Source organism: Corvus kubaryi, unplaced genomic scaffold, assembly GCF_017639235.1.
Source record: "Corvus kubaryi isolate FWS band 111438036 unplaced genomic scaffold, C.kubaryi_AGA036_p1.0 37354, whole genome shotgun sequence".
Classification (NCBI taxonomy): Eukaryota; Metazoa; Chordata; class Aves; order Passeriformes; family Corvidae; genus Corvus; species Corvus kubaryi.
The window spans coordinates 984,339-1,005,594 of NW_024581116.1; the positions used below are offsets into that span (position 1 = coordinate 984,339).

Below are 21,256 nucleotides of genomic sequence, written 5' to 3' on the forward strand. Positions count from 1 at the left end.
GGGAGATAAGCACAAAGATTTCTGTCCTATGCCCTTATCAGCTTTTCCTGCTACTCTCCAGAACAGACACCACCAAGACTGGCAGTAAAAATTAAACTTAAGCAAAAGGAGGAGGAAAATGAAAAAAAAGAGAGAGACAAGTATTTCTCATAATTGTAATTCAAAAGGTTGAAGTTTTGGGAAAAAAAAAATTGTGGTAGGATTTTTAGAAGTACTGAAAATTACTTAAAATCTTCTGTATCCTCAGTGCAAACTGATCTACTCTGACATACCCAGGATGACTTGGGGTTTAAAAGATATCTCACTACTTAAATAATCTTTACTACATGAGAATTCTTCCCCCTGCAAATAAAACCAATTAGCTGGCAAAAGGACACTCCCTGCATGTGGAAATGATCGTGGAATCACAAAATGCTTTGGGTTGGAAGAGACCTTAAAGATCAACCTGTTCCACCCCCTGTCATATGCAGGGACACCTTCCACTATCCCAGGTTGCTCCAAGCCTCATTCTATAAATTAATATTTTCATTTCATATTTTGATTTTGTTTTTCTTTCTCTCTCTGCTGCTCCCTCCTTCTGTTTATGTTCCTTCAGTCCTTCCACCTCATTTTCTTAGTGTGCAGAGGACAGGCTAGACAGAGCCTCCAAGGATTTTGGGTTATCTCGATCTTTCCATCTCCTGCCCACATAGGATTTAATTTATGGGTGCTTCAGTCTCCACCCTCTATAAAGCTGGAGTTGCTTCTTGTTAAAACATTGTCAGCCACAAGCGAGAGGGACTCAACGTCATTTTAGGAGGCACCTTCAAGTAAGACTTGAACATAGAGGTGGATGAATAAACCTTCCAGATGGAAGCCAAGTGTCCAGCTCTCCACAAAGCCCCACTTGGACCTACCAATGTAGAGAAAACCAAAAATCATCTAGCAAATACCCACATATAATTGCCAAATGGCTGTTTTGGAAACCTCAAGAACTGCTCCTATGCTCCTCCTCAGCCCTCAATATCATTATTAAAATTATGGCTGCACGGTCAGTTTGTAAATTGAAACAATAATATCCCTCATGTAATTGCAGCAGCTGTTAAATCCACATCACAGATGTCACAGGGTGCCATAAAATGGGAGGAGAACTTTATGGATGTGCCAGGGCACAGAAAGTCCTTGAGCACTTCAAGATTCCCAAATTCTAGACTTACTCCTGCTACCAATTTCTTCTAGGACAAGGTGTTTGGGGTGGAGTTTAAAAGAGCAGTCCAATTTCACCTTTAAAAGCACAAAAGATTCTAAAATTTATTAACTTTCCAGGTGATTGAAAGACATTACTATGTATATATACAGAAGAACATCTGGAGACCCAAAATAAACAACAGGCAAACGCAGAAATAATCCATGGCTTTTGAGGCAAAGTAGAACTTCACTCGTAGAAGTTCCTGCTCCTCCTCCTCCTTAAAAGAAGCTTCTAAAATTTTGTTTTTAAAATAATTGTATTGCTGCTACATTTTTACCCTTAAACCTGACTTAGGATTTTCATTAGATGAAAAAACCACTTCTCTGCATACATTGAATACCAAAACTTATGATGTTACTCCTACTGCTATTGAGTAAAGAATTCAAAAGGCAAATCATGAGATCTCAGCATTTCTCCAAGTTCATTCTGCCATTTCTCTTTAAGTTCTACCACAATAAAGAAAAATTTCCTCCCTCAAACCTCCTGCAATAATACAAAAACAAGGAAATGATGATGAAATGCTCCTTGGGCAAGGCAGGAATTATGGTGATGGCATCAAAAATGTCAAATATTCCTTCAGACTGGAATGAAAGAAGTATTTTAAGACTCTAATCACATGCAAGCAGCATTGAGCCCAGCATTCTGGATAAACCAGCATATGTGTGTGTGTGTGTCGGGGTGTGTTTATCCCTGGATATCAGACAGGACAGGAAAGGAAGAGTTGAAACACTTGTCCAGAAAATGCTCAGAAAGAAAACACAGCCAGGACAAATTTAGCAGCTTTACTTAGCTGGGATATCAAAGACAGAGCTGACTGGAAAAGCAACCACCTCTTAAGAATGGCAAAATAAACTCAGCCGAGTCTCAGGAGGAAAACCCGGATCAGAGGCTGGATTTCGTTAACTGCTGCTGCTTTGGGTAAGTCAGGTCCTTTCTGACACTGCTGAGATAATCATGTCAAAGAACAACAAAAATGAAAAGCCAAAAAGAAAAAAAAAAAAAAGACAAAAAGACGGACACCAGCCATTTCAGGGGGAATCTGTTTGGCAAAGCGGCTTTGAGGTGGTGTCTAAGAAACAAAACTCGCAATGAACTTCCTAAAGCATTTCTTTTTTTTTTTTTTTGGTCTCCTTTGGAAAAGCAAATTTCAATAGGCTGATTGGCAACTTGTTTGTTGATCAAAGCAAAAGTCTGAAACACATCTGAAATAGATTTTCTGAATAAAAAAAAAAAAGCATTTCACACTCAATTCAGAAGAAAGTTTCCCCAGCAGAAACTAGGCTATTTGAATTTTATGATTTTTTTTTTTTTAAATGGGGTTTCCATCAACTAAAATGAGCCAAAAGTGACATAGTTTAAAAAATTCTGTCTTGAAGACATGCAGACCTATTACCTGGATATGATACTGAAATCATGGCTTGGAAATGTGACTTTCTATCCAAAGTTGATTAATTTGCTTGTATTATGCAGAAGAGGATTTACCTCAGACTGGGAAAAACATCTGGATCTTACAGTGACCAGAATCACCATTTGATGCTCAGAAACAAGGAGTGTTTAGATGGGAAGGTGGCATCTGCCCATCTCTGGCCAAAAAAAAAAAAAAAAAAAAAAAAAAGGGAAGGAAAAAGGGAAAAAAAAAGAAAATCCTGAACTTTTCAAGCTGCTGTGACTTCACCTGGGGAAGCCTTCCTGGAGGATTTAGGACAAGCAGCAAAAGAATGTGTAATGTGTGAACATGATCTGTAACATCCAATGGCTAAAACTGGTTTTGGAATTCACCTTCCCAGTGCCAAGCTCCTGCTGCCGAGAGATTCAGAAATTGAAGTGATGTCAAGCAATTTCCCTTGGCTCCCAGTCATGCCAGAGACAGACACTCTGACGCCGAGGGAGGATGATGGGGAGATAGCAGGTCCCTCTCATTTTCACCAGAACTCCAGGGAACTGCTCCCGTATCTGGTGCAGAATTAATCAAGATAAGTTAATGTGTGATAACATGTATCTGAAGAGGAGAAAACCTGGGCAGCTCCTGCCTCTCCAGGAGTAAATTTAACAGCTCTCCAAGAAACACAAAGCTGTCCTTTTCTACCCTGATCCACCCCAAAAGCAGAGCTCGGGCTGGAGAGTGGGAAAAAAGGAGAAGGTATGGCACAGGAATGTGGCACAGTAGAGAAGTATCCCATAATATGACAAATAATTGATGCTTTTACACCCTGGCACAAGAAACTCACCTGACCCATAGATACTCCTCCTGCTGCTACTCATAAAATACTCCACACTAATAAGTAAATGGTTTGTGCATCCACAAACATGGATATTTTGAAGTATTTCAGTGAGGTCTAAACTCTGTATGATTGCTACATTGCCACTGTGACGTGTTTTAGATTAAATGGAAACATCAGAAACTGTTGGAACACTCGACTTGTGAAGAAGGTGGGAAACTGGAAAAAGGTTTGGGTTGTAGCCATGGAAACTGGAGTGTGAAGAGACCACTGAGCAAACGCACACAGACACTTCTCTCTCTGTAACCCAAGTGCATCAAGCAAAGTGCTGCCTTCCCAACCAGTCCTGCCTTTCAAATCCCAGAGTGGATTGGGTTGGAAGGGTCATTAAAAACCATTCAGTTCCCTCCCCTGCCACAGGCAGGGACACCTCCCACTATCCCAGACTGCTCCAAGCCCTGTCCAGCCTGGCCTTGGACACTTCCAGGGACCCAAGGGCCTCCCCACCCTCACAGGGAACAATTCCTTCCCAATATCCCATCCATCCCTGCCCTCTGGCACTGGGAAGCCATTCCCTGTGTCCCATCCTTCCAGGCCCTTGTCAAAAGTCTCTCTCCATCTTTCCTGCAGCCTCCCTCCAGGTACTGGAAGGGGCAATTAGGTGACCCTGAAGCCTTCTCTTCTCCAGGCTGAACAACCCCAATTCCCTCAGCCCTTCCTCATAGCAGAGCTGCTCCACCCCTCTGAACATCTTGGTGCCTCCTCTGGATTAGCTCCAGCAGCTCCACAGGGGGGTCTCACCTGAGTGGGGCAGAGGGGCAGAATCCCTCTTGTACCTGTGCACCTTTATCCATCCCAAACGAGGCACTTTGCAGACTCCAGAAGCCTTCAGGCCACACAGCAGCACGGAACGCACCAGGAATCACACCCCAGCAAACAAAACCTGTGCATGGAGCACTTTGAAATGTTCACAGGGAATTCCCAACGAGTGCTATCAATTGGATCTGATCAATAAACCATGCCAGCCAGGCACAAGCTGTGAATTTGTGCTCACAAGCACTTCCAGGCACACAGACAAGCACCAGGCCTGCGTGCATCATACACAAGGACACCACTTGTCCTCAGGTAGCCAAAGGCCTCTGAAAGTATCACCTGGTACTTTTACAGGAAACCCTGTCTGGAAAGCTCTCATGCTCCATTTTCCCACCTGCATTGTTCACAAGGTGACATCCATCAGCAGCACCCCTGATGGATGGCACGGATTAATAGAGCAACTCCAGAGGCTGAGTTCCCAGCCAGGTATTTATCTCTCTTCCCTTAGATAAGTAGAGCCACTGACTCTACTTATCTAAGAAACTGTAACCCCTCCCAAAAAAGGCAGAAGTGTCAATACATCAAAAAAATGGAATCCAATAGGGAAAAAAATTCCAAATCTAAATGGAAGGTGATGGGACCAGCAGATTTCCCTGAGGCATAATTTGCCTCTCTGATAAAACAATAACTTCCCTCTGTGCTGTCATGAATAATATCACCTGAAATAATGCTTATATTTGGATATGGAATATATGGAAGGATGAGAAAAGCATTCCCATGTATGACAAATGAACAGCAAAACAGCAGGGCTGACATCAGAAACTCTTTTCTTTAGTACTTCAGTTATCCCACCAAAGACTGGTAGTGAAAACACAAAATCTTTTAGCTCCAGATATGTGAATTTGGGCTCAAACTCAACCATTTGAAGCAATGTGAAAACAGAAAGAGCTGAGGTCTCAGCCATCTCAACCTGCAAACCTAAAATCAGTAAATATCTATACTGCCTTGTGGGGCAGATGCACCCAGATTCCAGATTTTGATTTGTTCTTCAGGATCTAACAAACTGTCCTCTACAAGTACCTGATACCATCCCCAGACCAGAGAGGGAAGACTGAAAAGAAAGGATGTAGATACAACTACAGTAAACAACACAGAAAGAACATTCCCAAATTCCCAGCAAGAATATTCCCAATCCTGTCTTCTGAGCAGCATGTGAACTGCATGTAGTAAATAAAGACCAAGGGCACACCCCAAGTGAAAAAAAACCCCAAACATACTGAATAGCTGTTCATTATGTGAGTGCCATTTCCAGAGAAATGAACAGTACATAATTATGTAATTAACAATCATGATTGTCTAAATAATCTCACTGTAGGGTTGGAGCGAGTCGAGTTACACGATCAAGCTCAGATTCAGCATTTTTAGGGTTTTTTTTTTGTTTGTTTGTTCATTTTTCTTACACAAACTGGTATTTGAATGAGGTTCAGTATAATATGTGGAGAAGTGACACTATAGAGAGCAGAAAAAGGATGAAATAAACCTTAAACTCCTGACTATACAAGAAGGGCATTGCATAAAGGCCTCCAGGAGATATGGGTCAACCAACTCCAGCATAGCCAGCCCAAAATCTCTCTGGGAGAACATGGCAGTTCCAGCCTGATGGAAGTACAAGCACTGAAATTCTCATGGCAGCTTAAACATTCCTTGTAGGACATCCTCACGTGTCTTACGAAGGGAAAATCCCCCAAAATTTTGATGGATTTTATTAATTGGTATTCAAGGCCAGGTTGGACGGGGCTTGGAGCAAGCTGGGGTAGTGGAAGGTGTCCCTGCCCATGGCAGGGGGTGGAACTGGATGAGCTCTAAGGTTCCTTCAAACCTAAACCATCCCAGGACTCCAGGATTGTATTTATTCAAGTTTTTTCAAGACAGCCCAAAGGCATAAACTTTTTCAAGAGACAAGTTTTTCAAAAATTTGCCTTAAAAACCCAAGAGCAACATCCTCTCCCTCAAACAAGTAATTTTCAAATACAGAGCTTATGGCACCAGCCAGAAAGTGTGAAACAATTCAGAATTTTGAGTTCAACCAAAACTCAGACACTTGACTAAAAATTAATTGGAGGAAATTTACATTGGAATGCTTGACTGTGTCAAACAAATAAACAAAGGGGAAGAGAAGTTCAAATACAGAGAAGCTAAAATGTTAAATATCAACGCATTATTTCAGCCTGCATTGAAACTTAGAAAGCCACCCTTTACATGTCATGGTTTAGATTAGGTATTCAGTTTAGATTAAATATTGGGAAGAAATCCTTCCCTGGGAGGGTGGGCAGGCCCTGGCCCAGGGTGCCCAGAGAAGCTGTGGCTGCCCCTGGATCCCTGGAAGTGTCCAAGGCCAGGTTGGACAGGGCTTGGAGCAACCTGGCCTAGTGGAAGGTGTCCCTGCCCGCGGCAGGGGGTGGAACAAGATGAGCTTTAAGGTCTCTTCCAACCCAAACTTCCCTGTGATTCCATGATTTTATGTTAAAGCAATAATGGCTTTTTACAGATAACCATTTCATTGTTTGCCTTACAAAGGGATTCTTTCTGTCTAATGCTCCTTTAAGAATTTTCTGAAGGCAGTAACATTTTTACTCTTATGGTTTCAGAGTGGACAAATCCCAACTTTTCCTTCAGACAGAGCCACAGCTATTCCTCCAGGCACTGCCATTACCTCTGCCCCAGCCACAAGGTGCTGAAATCAATATTGCAGGGCTGGCAAAACAGAAAGTCCCTTCCCACTCAGACGGTTCAAACCTGTCTGCAGCCTGTTGGACTCCTTGGAGCCACTGGATGCTCCAATAGTTTTGGCAATGCAAGTTCCCATTTTCACTGGGGTCAGCCAGAACAAGATTAGACCACATTCCTGGTGGCCAGCAGGTGATCTGAGCTTGTGTAAGCTCAGGCACAAAGGCGGCACAGGTTTATCTCCGTGTCTGAACGCAGCCAGCTCGCTCTGCAGAACCACCTGCAGTGCTCAAGAACAGATTCCAAAAACCAGCAGCCCACTGAGACAAGGTCTGTATGGCAGTAAGATCCTGGCAATGGAATTCATCCACCCTGGTTGCAGATCCAAGAAAACCACTTGCACCTTCAGGCAGCTCAATGGTTTCTTTTCACATCACCAGGTGAAACAGGAGAATAAGTTATTCCTTCTCAGTTTAATGAGAAAGGATTGAAATTGTATTAAAATGCTTTAAAAGTGTTCAAGAATGTTTCTAGTGAGAATTAGGGGGAGCACTCCAGTTTCTGGGATTTGATCCAGAAAACAGCTGCCTGGAAGGTATCAACACAGTAATGTTGTGAATAGAAAGTTAACCAATAACAGAATCCCAGCATGGTTTGGGTTGGAAGGGACTTTGAAAATTACCCAGTTCCAACCCCATACCATGGGCAGGGACATCTTCCACCAGACCAGGTTGCTCCAAGCCCCATCCTACCAGGCCTTGGACACTGCCAGGGATCCAGGGGCAGCCCCAGCTTCTCTGGGCACCCTGTGCCAGGGCCTCCCCACTCTCTGAGTGACATTATTAGGTAATATTGAATAAGATAGTAATATTAGAATAAGATGTAGCAAATCTTCTAAATGCTTTCTGATGTGCCTTTATGCTTCTGGACTTGAAAGATGACTGAACAGCTCGGGTCCCTCCCAGCTGGCTATAGGGTAGGAGTACAGTATACAGTAAGAGACATCGTAAATTAAAATTTAAAAAAAAAAGGGAAAGATACTTTGGTTCCAGCTAAAGCCAGAAAGACCATCTTTCTAAACAATTAATTTAACGAGGTTTTTCTTGGTTTAGAAGCCACAGTCTCCTGATACAAGGCCTGAATCAGTCTCACATCTCTATTCTTTCAAACGCTGTTCAGGACAACCCCAGGGAATTAATCCAGCATTCCTCAGTTTCCCTGGTGGAGGGAACTAGCAAGTGTATTCCAGGGCTATTAAAGAGTTAATTAGGCAGTGCTTTGTGCATCGAAGCTCCAGTGTTTCAGCAAGTCTCTGCTGACAGCTAATTAACAAATCTCTGATGAGCTGTTTCTTCGAGAGCTCAGCACAGTGCTCCATGAAAATCTCCTTTATCATTCCAGCCATGCAGCCCCAACCAATGTCCTGCTGCCCCTCTGCCCCGTGGTGAGGGGATATCCGTGATTCTCCTGGCTGCCTCTAAGCTGTCAATCCTACCCCCCTCCCAATAAAAGTTTAGTAAATAAACTTGGGAGCATTTCATACAAAGCAAAAACCAGGCAGCTACATCAAAGCCTCCCTATTCTCACTCCCTAGTGAACTGTGAAAATATAAATTCAAAGCTGACAAGCTAGTTAGACTTTTAACTAAAATCTGAGGGCAATTAACTTTAACCATGCCACTCTGCTACTGTACTCCTGGCACCAACTTTTGAGAAGTGGCCCAAATTCCTCTGAGGAACAGAAAGACCATTTATCTCCTCTATTTATTCAGGGCAAACCTCCTCCTTCGTGTCAAGCTGGGAATGCAGTGTTGCTGACTGTGACTGGCAGTGATAAAGGAGCTGGTATGATTTTCAAATGAGCAGCATGTCCTGCTTTCCCAAATATTGGAGAACAGTGAATAATATGCCCTCTTAAATAACAGCCAGGTACCGATTCAGAGCTGCACACTGGGGAAAAGGTGCCTATAAATTCCTGGACACATAAAGCTCCTGCCTTAAGGATTTCTGCTTGGGTCTCCTACAGAAAGGTATTTTTATTTGCAGAACTTGGTAAAGGAAAGCAATCAGAAGTGACAGAAAGATAATTTCTCTAAATAAGTTAGGAAGTGGCATTAATTTACAGAATAATTTCTGTGCATGTGGTCCCTTCCACTGTTCCTTGAGGTCCTAAGCAAGTTCTGTGTATTAAATCCTTTCAGTAGCACCAAAAATAGGTCCCTGGCAGGGGGGTGGAACAAGATGATTTTTAAGGTCCCTTCCAGCCCAAACCATTCTGTGATTCTGTTCTATGAAAAATATAAGATAGAAACTGTCAAAAGCATATTGCCTTGCCTAAGTGTCTGTATGGAAAGGAAAATAACACAAAGCTTTTATATATTTGCAATATATGATTATAAACCAAGAGCTTTGTACCTAAAGCTCAAAACAAAGATTTAATATTTGGTGGAAGCTTTAAATCTGGAGCCTCAAATCGTAATATCCAATGTAGAGAGGTGACCCTCAAATGCAGAGGTCACACCTTAAGCAGGTTAAATGGCCCCTCCACTGGGGCTTTTCTCTTCTCCTGCTTCTTAGATGTTACATCACTATATTTAACCTCTCAGCAGGGATTAATCTCCCTCTCCTTTACGGCATTTAGCTTAACTCTAGAACAATTGGAGAATATGGCCTTGAATCCATCAGGATCAACAGATCTCCACAGCAACACGAGATCCTGAAGGACAAAACAAGAAGCCAGGTGGGTGCCTCCTGTGTGACACCCTGAAGGTGATTTTGTGTCAGGGCCCTTACGTGGTGTCAAACCCAGCAACTCCCCCTTGGGAGCAATGTCATCTTTTATTTCAAGGACTTCAGACCCAGGAAAACAGAGAATTCTCCCACCAGCCTGACAATCCAGGTTCCAGAAAAATTGGTTACTCATTAGGTCAGAAGAGTTTTGCAGCCTTCAGTCCAAAACTTTTAACCATAAAAGCTTCTTGGAAAGTTAAGTCTGAAAAGTCCTTTACAGATGTCATGGCAAAATTCTTATCTCTTGTTGCCTGACATGAACTTGAGAGAATTTTTCCTACTTCCCAAGCTTCCTCTGAGAGTTCCCATCCCTTCAGCCACTCTGGGAAGCTGAAGAGCACTGTGTTCTGCTGATACAGGAAAGAAAGGAGTTTCAAATCTCAAAATTCCGTGATTGGACCAGGACCTGCCACAGCCCTGCAAGGCTTTAGGTATGTGGGGATACAGAATTTGGGAGAAGAAATGCCCTACACCCCTGGGGGTTAAAGCAGAGGGGCAGCATCTCCTCTACCCTGGAAGATTCCCAGAAAGCCAGAGCAAGCCTGGACTGGGCAGGGAGCCCTTTATTGTTATCAGTGTTTTCATACAGCCAGTTGCCAGGAGTGACAAAGCTCTGTTTTCCAGGAGCAAGTGCTCAAATCAGAACCCCCAGCCCGCTGGTGCTGCGCAGCGAAGGCTCTGCCGCTGGGCGTCTCTTGGAGACACCCATTTCCCTACGACAACGCCGGAAAAAAGGAACGGGCCACGATCCCTGCCTTTGGATCAGATCCATCGCAGTTGCTACACACAGCATTCCTTTGCCATTTGGTAACTGACAAACACCAGGCTTATTAAAACAGGGAAAAAAACCTGACCCTGCAGTTGGGGAAAAAACCCCCGGCCCCGTGGTGCTGTGGGTGGGGAGGCCTGGGCAGAGGGGGTCTGCTGGAATGGGAGGAGGGCAGGGAATCAGCAGCACAAGGGAGACATGAAGTCCTGCCTGCCAAAAGAAGGGCTGCTGCTGCACTTCACTGTTAATTTTCTCAGACCACTTCGACAAACACTCCTGCAGGTGAGATACTCCTGCACTTCTTGCCTGACCTCAGCTTCCCAAGCGCCACAAATCTGCGGGGTTACACACCCCCACCCTGGGTTGTGCTCTCAGGTGATGCTCTGGAGCACAGCATCCCCCTCCCACCCAGATTTTATGTACACAGCCCTGCTTTTGCAGGGATTTCAGGAAAGCTGGAGACAGTCACGCTCCAGGACTCTCTGAAAGTTTAATTAAGTTGCAATGTCTTAAAACCACAATATGGGCACCGTGGCTGTAAAGTTCAAAAGGTAAACAGGGAAGCACATACAGAACGCTTCCAACAGCTTTTCCAGAAATAACCATTGGGAGAAACCTGGATGAGACACTTTGCACTTCAAAATTCTCAATTATCATCTCAATATTTCAATGCACTTCGTGAAGAACCCCACACAACACAAATTAAGCTGATACCGCTTGCATGGGATATGTGAATCATCCCCAGGTTTAGTGGCTGGGAAATTGGGATGCAGACGTGACCCAAGGCTGCACAGCAGGTGGTGAAAGGGAACCAGAGAGCCCTGACTAAAGCCTGGCTCTGCCTCACCTGAGCCACATTCCTGGGATCCACTACAGACAAATCCCATCCTCCAAATCCAGAGGGGCTGGGAGAGAGGAGTTCAAAAGCAGTGATTAATAGGAGGCTTAGCAAGGCAGAAGTTAAAATAGGGACATTGTGCCTTCTCAGTGTGCAAGTTCCAACAAAAAACTTCCTCTTCCAGCCGCTTGCTGACGTGTAGGATTACCCAATTTTCTCTCATCACCTCAAAGCTTGGCCCAGCATTCTCATTGCTCTTAAGACGAAATGTAAATGAATGCTTAAGCTCCCAGCATCAGCACAGCCACAGATATTAAAAGGCTGAATTTAGGCCACTTTGGCCAAGGCTGAATCGCTCCCCACAGAACATCCATTCTTTAGTTCAGGAGGAGAAACATTTTTAGGGGGAAGCAATTTGAGAACTGGATAACTCGACAGTCACATGTTTTGTTATATCACTGCCCCAGATTGGAGCTGAGCAGCACCAGGAGGTTTAGATAATTTATATCATTCATATATTATGGTGGTCTTCATGGAACAACTGGAGTTTTGAACTGGTGCCACCACTGCACAAATTAAGACCTTAGAAAAGGGAGATATTTAGAAAACTTAATAACCCACCAGGCTAAATGTGGTGTTTACAAACTGATTAAAGAGCTGACACCGGGATGAACTGAACCAGGGAACTCAATAAACATTGAAAGCTCTAAAATAATTTGGGAATTGTTGGAGGAAACAGCTTTTGCTTGGATGTGACAGCAGGGACACAGAGAGTCAGCAGCCCCCAAAAATGCATCCAGACAGAATTTGGGACGTTGTCTTAGACATAGTTCATATCAAATTTCTAAGTGGGTTAATCCACTAGTAGTTGGAGAGAAATTCCACATGCACTGATAGCTGGAGGACTTTACAAATATTGTACTAAACCTAAGAACTTTTCCAGGCACTTGCAGTGTTTTGTGCTTTTTCAATACTTTTAAGAGTTAAAGCAGTAGCTGAGATTTGGAGAGACACAACAAAAACCTTCTGCTTATTTACTTGAACTGTTCCTCTTTTTCTCCACTAAATATAAACCCCACATTCATATTATGAGACATCAAAGAATAAATATATAAATAAAGGGTTACCTGAAATAATAAATAAAATTGCTTGATTTTTTTCCTCATCTAAGATTTTTTCACTCCATTATGAGAGATAGTGGTTTAATGAAGAATAAAAAAGCACTTTCAAGCTTGCACTTTACCACAGCAAGATGTTTTGTAGCAATTACTATTTTTCTAACTGCAAATATTCAGTGCGAAACACACAAGCTGACAACTTGAAATTAAAATACTACTTATTTTTCTTAAAATTGCCAAAAAATGTATTTTCTGTGAACTAGAAAACATTTCCTAATTAGCATTAGCCTTTGACTACCTTGTACTACAGAAACTTTCTTCTACTCCCAAGCTCAGAAATTTCTTTGCAAAAAAGTATTGAGAATAAATAATTTTCTTTCAAGTATTGAAGCACTGAGTGACATTTAAATTCTTCAATATTCTGGAAAACACGATTTTAGGGCAGACAATATTTTTGATCTTCCCTTCATTTGTTAAAAAACAACCTGCACCACACAGGTGACACAGGATCAGCGTTACCCTGAGCTGGGCTGGATTCTGCTGTCAAAAACACGTCCCAGCACTTGGAAAAACTCAGCTCCTGGTGAAACAGAGCAGGTTTAAAATAAACCCTGGTAAAACGGGAGTAAGAAAGAATTAAATCTCGAATGCTGTGGACAGCATTCCCTCTCTCCACTCTCCACCCTCTCTCCACTCTACTACCCATGGTGAAATCATCCTTGATCCTGACTTTTTGTGGGAGCTGGAAGTTTATCCAACATATGTTGGTTTTTAACTCCAGCTGATGTAGTTGCAAGGTGGCCACCAAACCACCCCGGGGATTCTGGATCTGGAGGGACTCCAGCGTTTTCCACCAGCATCATCCAGGCAGAACCTTCTGAAGGTTCATCCCAGGATACAACAAAAGATTTCTGACGAATTACCACAGGCAGCAGCATCTCCTGCTCCAAAGGCACACCAACCTCCAGCCTGCCCTCACCGACACCCCCTGGGTTTGTTGCACCGCAAGTCTGTGAATCCAAACACCTGAGGGCACAACAACTGTGCCCAAGGGGAGAAGGGACAAACTGCACCCAGATGGATTCACATCCCTTAATCCAGTGCAGGGAAGAGTTCAGACCCTGCTGCCTGCACAGAAATTTCGGAATCTGCTCAGTAGAGTATCCAAACTCTGCCCAAATCAGCAAAACTCTTGAACTCCCCTTGGTTGCCTTTTCTGTGGCCGATTCCAGTTGTTATCATGGAATGGGTTGGGTGGGAAAGGACCTTGAAGCCCATCCAGTCCCACCCCCTGCCATGGGCAGGGACACTATCCCAGATTGCTCCAAGCCCCATCCAGCCTGGCCTTGGACACTTCCAGGGATCCAGGGGCAGCCACAGCTTCTCTGGGCACCCTGGGCCAGGGCCTCCCCACCCTCACAGCCAGGAATTCCCTCCCAGTATCCCATCTAACCCTGCCCTCTGGCACTGGGAAGCCATTCCCTGTGTCCTGTCCCTCCAGCCCTTGGCCCAAGTCCCTCTCCAGCTCTCCTGGAGCCCCTTTAGGCACTGGAAGGGGCTCTGAGGTCTCCCTGGATCCTTCTCTTCTCCAGGTGAACACCCCCAGCTCTCCCAGCCTGGCTCCAGAGCAGAGGGGCTCTGGTCCTGGGAGCATCCTTGTGATGCTAACATTCCAACAGGTCCACAAGTCCTTGCTCTCTCCTCTCAAGAAATCAAAATTGGACAATACTCATCCTTAACACCAAATCTGAGGCCCTTCCCACAGAGGAGATGGAGAACAGCAAGTCCTCATCACCAGGATCCTGACAAGGGACACATCATTTTAAAGCTGATGCTAAAGTCACCTGAGCACAGAAGGCACCAACTCTGCCCCTGCACGATTTGTCTTCCTCATCATCCTCTTCCTCTTTCCTCACCTGAGGGATGCACACAGTTATTAACAGATGGCCAAATTAATGACCTTAATCAGCAATTTTGTCACATTCGCCCCTCTCCCTATGGCAACACCACAATTGTTCAAAGGAAACGCGCTGGGATCGATGGTGGTTTGCAGAGTGAGGCTGCAGAGGCAGTGAAAAACAGACACTGGATTTCTTAACCTTGTCTTAACCTTGGGAAAGCCCAAATAAGCCCAAACTAAGTTCAAATGGCCACGTTTGCACACGTCAGGCAGCTGGAGGGAGCTTAGAGAGAGGAGGGACCAGCTTGGACTCTGGGGGGAACTTTACCACCAAGTCATTCTCCAGCACCAGGTATTTCTCCTGACTGGAGAGTTAAAAAAGTGAACAGTCACAGCTGAAGAAAGAACAACCCAGCAGAGAAGCTGAAATACAGGATTGGAAGTGGAAAAGCTTGTTTCTTTAGATTTTAAGCACTTTCTCAGGCTGAATCATTTCTTTTGCTCCTGCTTCTGGTTTGTTTAACCCATCTGAACCAAGCAGCAGTTTCATAACCAGTTTGATGAGCCAAAAATCAGAAGACACCCTTGGAGGAAGGTTAGACACCCTTTAATGATACTAAGTCAGCAAAAATCAGATTGCTGTGAACACCCAGTCCTCACAGGCTGCTTGAGTAGATCCAGCTGCCCCCTTAGAGATAATAAAATGTATCCTAACCCCTGATTTCTGAGAGAGAACAAGCTGCTGTTTTTCCCTCTCATTCCCACAGCAGCATTATCCCTACAAGCTGTCAGCCCAAATCCCACTCCTCCAGGCACAGGAATAAGCACATTCCTGCCCCAGGGAAAGCAGGGCAGGGAAGGAGACCAACTCATCACCAAGAACTTGCCCACCTGGCTTAAAAATCAACAGGAAGCCACCTGCTTAGTTCACACTTCCATATACAAATCCTGTTATGATAGGATCAAAAAAAGTACTTTTCCTTGTTTTGATCTGCTGCGCTGGAATTTTTTTTATTTTTTTTTTTTAAGGACAGCTCTTTGATCAGACAAATATTTTTAAAAGGAAAAACAAAACAAGGCTGGTCTGTAAAGCTCAGGCCCACGGCAAGGGCTGCCTGGAGGAAGGGATTACACAGGACAAAAATAAGGTGAGGTTTATTCCCTAGTAGCCAAACCCATATTCTTAGCTACTGGTGTGTAACTTTCTCACATTATACACAGTTAAATAAGAAAAAAAAAAAAAAAAAAAAAAGACAATTGCAAGAAAAAAGCACAATTAGGATTTGTTTTGAGCACCCAGTTAAGCAGCTGTGCCAAACATTGTTCTGTAGCTCTTTACACGATTCCAGTGCTTTAACCCAATTTACCCCATGGATAAGTGTTTCTAGATCACATTTTTATGCAATTTAGAGCTGGATTTCCTCCCTCCCCTTCTCATTTTCTTTCTTTTTCCCCTCTTTTTTTCTTTAAATCTCAGTGAAGAATCCCACTGGAGAACCACCTTTGCAGGACAAGGTGTTATAAAATATACAGATGACAAGGTCCAGCAGAGAGATACCAAAAGCCAATAGGAAATCAGGTCAGTTAAAGCCTTTTACCAACACAGACCTGCCTCTTACTCCATAGATTTTCCCCAATTATTTCATCAGACCCATTTATCGATCTATTTTTTGTGCATGCAGTGCCTGAGGACTGGATATGATCAACTGAGCAGCCTCAGGATACTTAAATGACAGAAGCAATTGAGCCATCCTGATTTCAGACCCACTCAATCTCAACACAAAACCATGTCAATGATTTCCTCTTTTTTGAGAGGGCACAAAAAATTCTTGAGGGTTTTCTTTCTTCCAATTCTGGAAACAGAAGAACTCCAGTCATGACGAAGTTCTGACTGGCCTTTTCCTCTTGCAAACTTCCACAGCCTAAAAGCTCCCAGAATACAAAAAAAAAAGCGAAGACAGCAAAAATCCACCTCCAAAAAACGCAGCACAGCTTTCACACCAAGTGTAGTTAAAAAATGACCAAGTTTTCTTGATATATGAATTTGTGGGTAAACCATTTATCAATGACCTGTTTACCTGTGCAGCAGAGTCCCTCAAGCCGAGGGCCATGTCATTCCCCTTTGACTGATTAATTAAGCCAATCAAGAGATATTTTTCACTGTGAGGCAGGATGGGTTATTCCAGCTAATGCCTGGTCTCTAATGGTAACACATTAAAGCCAACTCGGCTCTTTAAGCCTCTGGAAGTGACCAAAAGGGAAGGAGAGAAGATAAATCAAAAAGCGCTCCCCCCAGTTTTGTTTCTGTTCCTTAACAACCCCCCCAAGGAACAAATGTGGAGGCAAGACTCTTCTCCAATGAAGAGAGGAAGAAAAAGCACCTTTTCTTCCAGACTGGGAGATATCTCCTCCTCTCCCTCTCTCCTTATATCTGAACAGCAATAATTTATCCTCCAGTTGATTAACAAGGTGCTTATAGAATAGGCAACAAAACATCAATACTTAGCTCTTCCACCTTTTTATCAAAAGCACAGCTAGGACAGAATGCTGGGTAAAGGAATTCTTCCTGGTGTTCCTGAAAGTCTCATCTGCATGCAGCAATACTAAAAATACGGCCCAAATTAACACCTCGAGCCTAATTCATTTTCTGACTTGCTATGTAGGATAAGTTACCAGCTCAAAGCAACAGAGCTTTAGACCCACTTTCCACGGGTGTGTGCTGCCAGATCTGCCCTACCTGTACTACTTGGGCAGGGGGCTGGAACTGGGTGAGCTTTAAGGTCCCTTCCAGCCCAAACCATTCTGTGGTTCTGTGATTTAGCCCTTCAGCTGTACCACCCTATTGTCCTCCTTGTGACTTTGTGTCACCAGCCTGTCCTGACTGCTCCTCAGACACAGCCAAAGGCACTGCTGCACTCTGCTCACTCCTAGCAGAGTCTTGGCTTTGGGTTGTTTTTTTCTCTTCTTTTTGGCCCTTCTGGATGTGAGAGCCCATGGTGGGGTGCAGAGCCGAAGGATTGGAGAGGCCGAAGAAGTTCCTGCAGTACTACAGAGGCTAGAAAAAGCCCTTGAAAATAATCATAGAATCACAGAATGGTTTGGGTTGGAAGGGACCTTAAAGTCCATCCCATTGCACTCTTTTCCACAGCCAGGGACACCTTCCATTAGCCCAGGTTGCTCCAAGCCCCGTCCAACCTGGCCTGGGACATTTCCAAGGGATCCCTGGGCACCCTGTGCCAGGGCCTCCCCACCCTCCCAGGGAACAATTTTTTCCTCATATCTCATCTGAACCTCCCCTGCCTCATCTCAAGACCATTCCCCCCTGTCCTACCACTTGAGACTAAAATTCAGAAGCAAGTAAAACATGCTGATCAAAGCAGCAGAGATTTCAAGGATGTTAAGACTCTAAAATATTTCATGACTGGACAAGGAAGCCCAACAGATCCATGGACATGGATTCCAGCCCAAGCTCACCTCCTTTAGCCACACAGAATCCAAGCACAACACAACCACAGGAACCCAACTTCAGTACTGGAGTCGCTCACAGAATGCCTTTTTAGAGATGTTTGACTTAAACTGATCCCTCTCTGCCCATTCCAACGAGTCTAAAAGTGTTAAATTCATCTTTTTTCTCGGCGTCACTCACTGAGGAGCTGGGATTTCCCTCAGGAGACTCCTCCAGTGCCCCGCTGACATCACTGTGAGGAAGCCTGCTGAAGAGTAAGTCTGTGTCTTCCTCTTTCTAATTGAAGTTCTCACCCCCCAGTCCCATTCCTGGCTTTTGCCTACTCTGATTACTGTCCCTTCCCTTCCTCTGCTCCTCCCTCCCCGCGACCCCCAGATATTTATAGGCAGAGAGGTCATCTTTTTTTCTGCCTCTTTTCTGAGATGAACGTATCCAGTTCCTCCACTCTCTCCTTCTAGGACATGCCCTCTAACCCTGTCTCCCATTTTACTAAATCCTTTTGGACTCTCTCCAGGTTTTTGATGTCTTTTTTTTTTTCCCTCTGTTCTGCTTCTCAGTCCCAAATACCTCATGCTAACTGTGGTCTCCAAAGCAGAACGGTGAAAAATCTGTGTTAATTTGTAACTCATTTTTCTCTTCTGCTTTTTTTTTAATCCCCTGGCATTGCCACAAAAGGGAGCAGCAAATTAATTTATGTGCTAACCTTGCAACAAATTTGGTCACAGGTTAAAAAAAACCCCCTAAGATTAAACTTGAAACTTGCCTAAAAGTCACACTTGTGGAACCCCACAAACACCAATATCAAGATTGGCATTTTGGAGAGACAAAGTCGAGGTGCAGGGAATGATATCAGCTTACCCACAACTTCAGGGAGCCCATGGCAGAGCCAGACTTTAATGGATTTTCAGCTATGTCCCTTAAGATTAGCCAACATGCTTTTCTGATAAGTGCTGGGAAATATAAGTCAGTTGAGGAAGTTCTGCAAAATGTGTCAGAAGACAATTTCCTGATTAAAAAACACACACAAAAAAAAAAGTGAAAAAGCACCAGGGGTGGACAGTTCCATTTCTAATGCCTAACAAGGAAGAAATCACTGCAAGCCTGAGACTTTTGAGCAACTTGGATTGGGTGGCTTAAGGGAACTTACGCAGGTTTTACATCCAAGTTACACAAATTTGGAGGAAGCAGATTACTCATGGAATGGCCTGAGCCATGGATGTGAGATGGATGCAAAACACTCAGGTTTTTATGCATCTCCAACAGGGTTTGAGCAAATCAGAGCTGCTCCCCCAGCCCCCAGAGTGAAATCAGTGCCAGAATCATGTTGTTCAGCAACCAAGTTGGGACCGTCTGCAACTCATTCCCAAATCCTCAGCCTCACTCAGGAGCATTTTCTCCAGTGATAAGGCTTCATCAGGAAACACAGCTGGATGGAGGAAGGAAATTCTGAGAAGCAAAAAAAATAGTGGGGGTTCCAGGAAGTTCAACCAGATAGGAACTAATGGAATTTGTTTTTCTGTCTCCCCAGCTCCCAGTGTTCCTAAGCAAGTGAGAAAATCACAGGGAAAGTGGGGGCAAAAAACAAGTCTGGCAGATCTTACCCTGCAAAACAGGTCCTCACTGCAGGTCTCCAGAGAACCTCATAATTACAATTCAATATTTTCGATCACTTGCTCTCCCTGGGAAAAACTGCAGACGTTTTCAATTTAGGTCCACTCTGAAGCCCAGCCATTGTTTTCTTCCCCACCTCATTTTTTTGACTTGTATTTTTTTGTTGTTGTTGTTCGTTTTAAACAAAGGTCCCTGTGTAGTTTATTAAGGAGGTTTGAGTTGGACAGATGATTTATCAAAAATAATTTTAAAAAAGGATGGTTATGTTGAACATTCAGGAGAATTAAAGGTTGCAAGTGCCTCTGACTAGTAACACATATCCCAGAACCATCAAAACAACTGTATTGTAGTTTTATTACTTCTAGAGAAACTCCTTTCAACCCTCAGGGGCAAACAGCATTTCCTTCCACATCCTTTGCAATTCCCCTCTTTCACAATCTTCACAATCCTCTGGCCAACTCCCTCTTCCTTTGATAAGGTAGATAATCCAAGCTTCAACATTCCCCACTTACTGCTGCAGAGCTGGTGCGAAACAAGAGGAAGGATCCATTACCAGATCAGTCCTTGGCCACTGAGACAGCTGAAAAGTGAGTCTGAGATCAGCCCCACAGTTAAGACAGCTCAGACTAAGCTCACACAGAGCATCTCCTGCCAAAGGCTGCTGCACTGGTCAAGATCATAAAATGACTGCTAATGACCACATTGGAAAAGAGTGGACAGGACTAAGTGGAACAGTGACACATCTGATTTGTTGAGACCCTGTTTATCACTGCAGCAGCTCAGGGGTGACAGATTTCTGACAAGCACTTCAGAAAAGCCAGGATTATCTTGCTGGTCCAGAGACCATCACTGAGCCTTGAGTCCTCCCACTGACTCTCCTTGGACCATAAGCACAGACAGAATTCCCTGTGTTTTGCTTTTTTCCTCCCTTTTCCTAAGCTCTAAAGGCAGTTTGGTGTGACACCAGCCAACCAGCCAGCTCTAATGCAACAGTGAGGAGGTTTAGATTGGATTTAGGAAAAATTTCTTCATGGAAAGGGTTGTCTGGCACTGGAACAGGCTGCTCAGGGAAGTGAAAGAGTCACCATCCCTGGAAGTGCAAGAAACATGAGGATAAAGTGCCTGAGGACATGGTTTAGTGGTGAACAGGCTTGGAGTTGAGGACTGTAGAGGTCTTTTCCAACCTTAACAATTCCATGATTCTGTGATCTCTTCTCCTTTTTTCCTCCTCTTTTATCCACCCACTGAAATTTTGTCACAGGCTTAAACTGGAGGCTTTAAGGAAGGCTGATAATCAAAACTCTGGACAAACTCCTGAAGAAGTTGCCACAGCTGACCCTGAGCAGGGTGACTGATCTGGAGACCTCCAGGTTTCCTCCAACCTCAGCAATTCTGTGACTGTATGAAAAGCAGTTCCTGCATCTTCCCATAAAATTACACCCAAGCTTTTCTGATCCCAGACTGAAACAAACAGAAATAAGGGAAAAAGAATTAAGCTGAAATGCATTGTCAAAAGATCAAGAGTGGAATGGGAGCTCTGTTGGGGGCTGGCAGGTCTTTCAGTGCACATCAAATGTGTGCTGAATGCTTCTCAAACTGCACCTCAGAGAACAGAGGAAGGAGATGATACCTCAGGAAGAGTCTGAGACAGGAATTCAAGCTATAAAATCATGGAATGGCATGGATTGGAAAGGATCTTAGAGATCATCCAGATCCACCCTCTGCCATGGGCAGGGACACCTCCCACTATCCCAGGTTGCTCCAAGCCCTGTCCAACC

At 44.0% G+C, this 21,256-nt stretch overlaps 1 protein-coding gene across 2 annotated transcripts in view; it reads right to left on the reverse strand.

Moving 5' to 3' along the window:
• The window catches only part of PINX1 (PIN2 (TERF1) interacting telomerase inhibitor 1), a 59,780-nt gene that overhangs the window by 21,815 nt on the left and 16,709 nt on the right, over positions 1–21,256 (reverse strand). The window lies entirely within an intron of this gene.